Here is a 6,977-nt window from a genome sequence, read left to right as displayed (position 1 = left end):
GATCTAACTGCATGTTCCCTTATTATAAAAAGTACAAAAATAACTACTGTCTATGCTAGTGATGTAATTTTATTGTCACTAACAAGAAATGGCCTCTTTATCTTACTGGAAAATAGAGTGGCTTGAATTCAACTTTTCTATATTCAAAATCATCGTTTTTGGCAGATAGTATTTGCAATTTAATTGGCTTATATCTAATGATTATATATAGCTGGCCGACTCTTTCAGCTATTTAGGGGTACGTTTTGCAACCATTTTTCTCTGGTGGTTTCAGTAGAAAATGATGCTACTTAAAAGTGGATATTCCTTGGGCATGTTATTGACATTTGTTTGTTTATTTCTGGGACTTGGGAGATTAGTAAAATCTATTTCAATCTTTTTTTTTCAGATGCAAATCATAGCATCCTTGCCTACTCAGTAAATGTTGAATTAACGAGTGAGGGAATGAACTTTGTAGCTTTGATTTTATTTTTCTTTCCCCCAAATGTTTTGAGAAAACAGTGTGTGAAAGTCTGGAGGAAAATCTTGCCCTTACTGACAGGTCCTTCACTGAAAACCTCCACATGGAGGCAAGGTGGCCAGCGATTTGGGTCTTGGTTAGGAGCCTTCATTTTTTTTTCTTCCTTTTTTTATTTTTATTTTTAAAATTTTTAATGACCCCCCCAAAAAAATCTAAAACCACAGCCTTTGGAAGAGCCACTTGTTCTTTTACCTCTCTTTGAATTTGACTTTGGCCTCCCTTTGGGCCTTGTGTTTAAGAGGAGGGTCTCTGAAGACATCCTTGTTGATGACAGTTTTGTCCAAGGGCGTATCCACAGAGTGCCTTGTGGGCATGAGGTGACCACAGTTATAAACTTTCACAAAAGACTTGATCTTTGACCTCTGGGTGCTCTTCTTGCCCATGGCAGCTGTCACGTTTCAAGGATAACAGTCAATTCCAGCCACCAGAGAACAGTGGTAGGGGCATTCTAAGGTGCCATCATCAATGTTCTTCACGATGATGGTTTTTGCATCCAGAGTAGCATCCGGTGTAGTGTCTGGCCCAGACCAACACTACTTTCCCAGGTTTTATGAACTGCCCATTTTGACAGCAATCACCCAGGCCTACCTTCATTTTCTTTAAAGGAAGTGAATCTACCTTCTACTTGGTTGATTTTAAAGGCATATGGACTATCTTATTTTAGCAACACAGATTTCATGCGGTTCATAGTCTTGTCAAATGTTACAATTTGGACATCTCTTTTGCCCAATTCCTACCAAAAGCTTAATTAGAAGACTTAGCAGCTCTAATCGACAGCTGGATATATAGTTTTTTTTTTTTTTCCTTTTAGAGACAAGGTCTTGCTCCGTCACCAGGCTGGAGTGCAGTGACATGATCGTAGCTCACTGGAACCCTGAATTTGTGGGCTCGAGTAATGCTCCCTACACCTCAGCCTCCATTAAGGATATATTGTTCTTTCATCATCCTAGATAAGTGTTTCTCGATAGAACTTTCTGCAGTGATGGAAATGTTCTGTAACTGTGTATCCATCATTAATAGTCACTAGCCATGTGTGGCTATTGAGCATTTGGAATGTGGCTATTAAAACAAAATAATGGTACTGAAAATGTTTAATTTAATTTTAGTGAAGTTTAAATAGCCACTCATGCCAGTGGCTTCCATATTGAACAGCGCAACTCTGTAATTCTAAATTTTATCCCTGAATCAAGCTGAAGTATTTCTTCTTTGGCTTTCCAAAGAATAGTGTTTACTGAATAGCAAATTTCTATGTTTTCCTTAATCATGGTTTTAAGACATATTCTCACATTCTTGGACACTCCCCCATCAAAAGATGGAAACTAAAATACCCTTCCCTTGAATACAGGTTGGTCTTAGTGATTTGATTCTAGCAAATGGGTGTGTTAGAAGTGATACTATGTGATTTTTGAGGCTAACCCATAAAAAGTGCGAAAGTTGGCTTGGCTGTCTTCCTCTCAGCACTTGAGCTTCTATGTAAGAGTTCTAGCTGCTCTAACACTGCCATGCTGGAGTCACATGGAGAGACCACCGAGAGATATCTGACGAGGACCAACTGTTCTAGCCTCCAGTTGTTTGAATCTTCCTAGCTTAGGCTCTAGGTTACTTCAGACCCCGTCACTTTGTGACTACAGTTCTGTAAGAGACTCTAAGTGAGAATTGCTTAGCTTAACCCCTTATCTTAGAGATAATAATACACAATGTTGTCACTTTAAGCCACTATTTTGGTGTTGTACAGTGATAGATAACTGGAACACTCTTGTAAAAGGATGCTGCAGGAAATAGTTCTATGAAACTTTCTGGCATATTCATTGTTGGGATTTTTGAGTACAAAGTTTACTACATCAATTTCTCTTGAATTTTAATAACAGGAAAATCTGTATTTTCTTGAGCAAACGATAGACTTTTACTTTAATACATTTTTGCTTTGGTTGGTAGGAAGCTAAAAGCTAAATTTATGTCCCACTTTGTAAGTAAATAGGACCATCAATAATTTATTTCTGTGTGTTTGCTTTTTGTTTAGCCTTATCTTACTGTTTTTTAAATTTACCTTTTTTCTTTTTAAAGACCTTAATACAGTATATATTTTGTCAAGCTATTTCCAAAAGTGAATGCAAATAATGTTGGGCTTTTGCTGAACCAGTATGAACTGTAAGATCATCCAGTAGATTAGCAATGATGGCTGAGAGGGCTCTGGAATTTGTAACTCTTCAATGACCTTATTTTATAGTAAGAAAATAAGGCTCTGAAGTGACTGCTGAAGTATACAGAGTTAGTGAGCAGCAAAATCTCAGCCCAGGAAAAGCTGTGTCTTACTCCTCATTCAGCCATATAGCACCCATTGGTCAGATACTGATTCTTTATTAAGTGTCAGCTCTGGGCCTGGTTGCTTGAGGATGGGATGGTGGTACAAAGATAAATAAGACTCAGCTGAGGAATTGAAACTCCAGATTATACCCGGTGGGATATAGTACATGTGTTTAAATATAAAGTAATATATCACATAAAAGAGGCACAAGTGAAGCTTTTTGAATGTTCAGAGGAATGAGAGATCACTTCCAACTGGGCGATCATGAAAGCTTCAGGAAAAAGTGTTATTGAGCTAGGCCTGGAAGGATGGACGTGCTTCACACATGCAGGTGTTAGGAGAGATGATGGGGTGAAGGAAGAGAAGACTAGTTGCCGTGAGTTGAATACTGGGAATTTTAGGCCCTATGGCATTTGGTGGGGAAGACATTTTGAGCAGGGGGATTGTGATACATCTCAAATTACACCAGGCAAGTAGTTGCTTACTATTCTGTTTACAGGTTCAACCCTGCCAAGGGCATGCGACCTGCAAATGAAATGTGGATGGGAAGGATGAGAGAGAGAGAGAGAGAGAGAGAGAGAGAGAGAGAGAGAAAGAGAGAGAGAGAGAGAATATTAACTAAAGTTTCTACATAGCTGACTGCTCAGAAAACCCAACACATGGGACTATGTCCTGAAGTAACTGCCTAAAACCTTTATCAACAAATAGTTTTTAGGCTTTGGTATGGAGGAAAAAATTCTAGAAGAGACTCTACAACATTTCACAACACTGCAAACAGGGGGCATTTCAGGACGTCCCTGAGGAACACAGCAGCATGCTCAGCTTCCTCTTAGACGGCCTTGAATTTCTTACAGCCTCCTTGTGACCACAGGAGCCTGGTGATCCATGGAACAGTAAGCCCAGCAAAGCCCAAGAGTGGGGCTCTGGAGGGAAAGGTCTGTTGTTCTTTGTAGAGATTGATGGATTTGTTACAATTAGTAATAGGTGGCTTTCCTGGAATTCTGGAATTACCTCTTGAAATAGGGAAAACTCGGATCACATGGGTAGGATATTGCTAAAGAGGTGAAAACTTACTTGGGCCATTTAAACAGGTTCCTGCCAGTTTCCTATAAGTGAAAGTTTAAATAATCCTCCTTTCTCAGTTAGGAAGAGAATCAATATCTGATTACAGCAGAATTCAATGCCATTCTGCCTGATTCTTCTAGGCTTACAAAAACCACAGAAGGCAAGAGCTCAGGTGGATGAACCACGGTGTCCTGACACAGAATGCAACTTCTAGTCTGTTTTCCATAGAGTGTTTGCAGCAGTGTAAACCAACAATAATCATAGTTGCTATGTTAGTGTTGTACAATGCTGTACAGGTGATAACTCACTTTCACCAGCATGTCTTATCTAATCTTCATAAAAACTCAATAAGGTGAATATTGCTCTCCTACTTTTACAGAGGAGAAAACTAAGGCACAAGTAACTAAAGCAAATTATCCTAAATCTTTGGATGACCATGTATTAGTGATTAGGGTTTATGTCTGGTCTTAGGAGTAGAAATTAGTTTGTGCTCTTGAGCAAGGTCCAAATATGAGAGGCAGGATTGGGAGCTGTAGGTGTAAGGGTGAGTTCAGAGCTGCATTGGGCAAACATCTGATCACCTAGGGATAGGCTGTCCCCAGATAGGGACAATCTTTTACCAGTCTTCTCTCTGCTTGGGAAGGTAATCAGTGGCAGAGACCCTCACATCTGGGAGTGACCAAAGTTATATGTTCAAATCTTTCATTTTTTCAAATGAGGAAGCTGAGGTTCAGTGAAGTTAGGTGGCTTGCAAAGACTCACACAACTAACTGATGATGAAAATGGGATCATTACCTAGTTTTCTACTCTTTACTGGAATTTCTGCCACTGCACCTCGATGCTCTTCCTGCTTTTCTCTCTCTTCTTTCCATTAGATAGAAGTGTGTTTACAGTGTAAAGTGATTTGACATTTGTTAGGTAAGTAGAATAAAAGTAGCAATTGCTACTATTCATTGAACACCTATGGTGTGCTACAATGTGCGCTAGATACTTCTCATGCATAATTTTTCATCTTCACAAGAACTCTGCAAAGTCTCTCTTCTCTCTCTCTCTCTCTCTCTCTGTGTGTGTGTGTGTGTGTGTATATATATATATATATATATATATTCGAGATGGAGTCTCACTGGAGTGCAGTGGCATGATCTTAGCTCACTGTAACCTCCACCTCTTGGGTTCAAGCTATTCTCCTGCTTCTGCCTCCTGAGTAGCTGAGATTACAGGTGCCCGCCACCATGCCCAGCTAATTTTTTTTTTGTACTTTTAATAGAGATGGGATTTCGCCATGTTGGTCAGGCTGGTTTTGCACTCCTGACCTCAAGTGATCTGCCCACCTTGGCTTCCCAAAGTGCTGGGATTGTAGGCGTGAGCCACCTTGCCTGGCCCTGCAAAGTCTATACTTTTATCTCTGTGAGGATACTGGGACCAGCGATGGGGAGGGACTTGCCAAGACAATTTCAAGCCCCTGCTTTTTTTTTTTTTTGTGCAGCGTGGCCTCTGCAATAATTTATCTTTTGTCCTAGAAAACAGAAATATTTGAATTTTTTATGTGGTCAAATATCACTTGTTGGAAATCATTAAAATTCAAATTGTCTGTGTTTATTCCTAGAACTATACCTGATTAAAAAGGGAGATAAGAGAGATGAATCAGTTATCGCCTTTAAACAGAGTCTTTAGAAGTCTTGATTAATAAGTATTTTTCAACGTGAAGGAAAACCAACATTTTTTTTTACAACTATAATTCAAGTTGTATGTTTAAGTAATTTTTTTTAAATAGAGATGTTTTGTTTTTAACCCTTATTCCTCTAGCATGCTGGCGCAGAGTTCTAGAGGCACTTTTGTATTAATTAGTTCTTTCCTTCAAATTGAAATACCTTCAGGAGAGCTAAGGATATTTATCATTTAAACTCAGAGTTTGATACACTTGCTTCCTCTTAGCATCTGTGATATGCCTTCCAAATTGAAAAAAAAAGAAGCATTTTTTTTTTTTTCTTTCACTTGGAAGACTTTAGGATATGGGAAAGTCTGAGCACTGTGCCCCCCAGGAAGAATTTGGATCACTGATGGGCAGTATGAAATTTCCTGGGCTTGGGAATCAGAAGGGAAAGGGTGCCAGGAGGTGGAAAAATGGTACTGACAGGGATGTGGCTGTTCCTGGCCAGCGTGCCCTGAAATCCTGACGTGACATAGGTGGTTAATTACTGCACTGTCTAGAGGTGTCATGATGCATCCCTCAGCATGATTCCAGACACAGCGCCTCTTTCATTTGACTCCACTCTTTTAACATGGATCCTCGGCTTCCATCTGCACAACCTCGCATGGTCGTATCTCCCACAGAAATGAAGGAAGAGCCTTCTTCCCTGAAACAGCAGGGACTTTGGTGAAGTTCATCATGATGGTGCTTTTTAATTGACTGTCTTGGCCTTTTACTTGTTTTCTGACCCTTGGACTTGCATTGCTCCTTTTCTGACCCTTGGACTTGCCTGTGGGTTTCCTGGTTTCTGACTGCTGGCTTGGTTTTTAACCTACGCACTTAACCTGAACTCCTGATATGCATGTGATTTCTGACTGCTCATTTGGCTTGAAGACTTATTGACTTTTCCTGTTCCCAGCTCTGCCTGTAATTCTTAAACTCGTTGTATTTTTCTATCTGGCTTCCCATCGTGGCTCTAGGACTCTTTGTCAACACCAGTCTTGATCCAATAGAGAGACTCAATCTCATTGGGCAACCAGGTAAACAAGAGGACTGGTGAAGGGGTTGACAAACTTACATCTTTATCTAGCATTTGGCACAATTCTCATGGCCTTTCTGATCATGGAGTTGACTTCATGTAATAAAAGTTCAAAGAAGGCTTGAACAGAAAAAAATTTTGTAATCAAGAGACAGTAATCGTTATCCTTTCCAGTTGTTGAGTTAGCTACTCCTCTGTAAATTGTAACATAGAATTCCAAATTTATATTGAATTCCTGCGGTGTCCTGAAATTGGGGTCAGTCTACCTTTCCAAAGAAGACCAGACGTATTTCTGTGACACAGGATCTTTTACATAGGGTTCATGGGTAATAATTTCTGCTGCTCCTTCCTTATTCCA

General features: G+C 39.8%; 1 pseudogene; it reads right to left on the bottom strand.

Moving 5' to 3' along the window:
* Positions 1-672: 672 nt before the first annotated feature.
* Positions 673-1,114, bottom strand: LOC112620956 (annotated as a pseudogene).
* Positions 1,115-6,977: the final 5,863 nt, after the last annotated feature.

This window comes from Theropithecus gelada, chromosome 1, assembly GCF_003255815.1.
Source record: "Theropithecus gelada isolate Dixy chromosome 1, Tgel_1.0, whole genome shotgun sequence".
NCBI classification, from domain to species: Eukaryota; Metazoa; Chordata; class Mammalia; order Primates; family Cercopithecidae; genus Theropithecus; species Theropithecus gelada.
The sequence above is the reverse complement of the archived record's forward strand: the minus strand, read 5'-3'. Positions and strand labels throughout refer to the sequence as shown.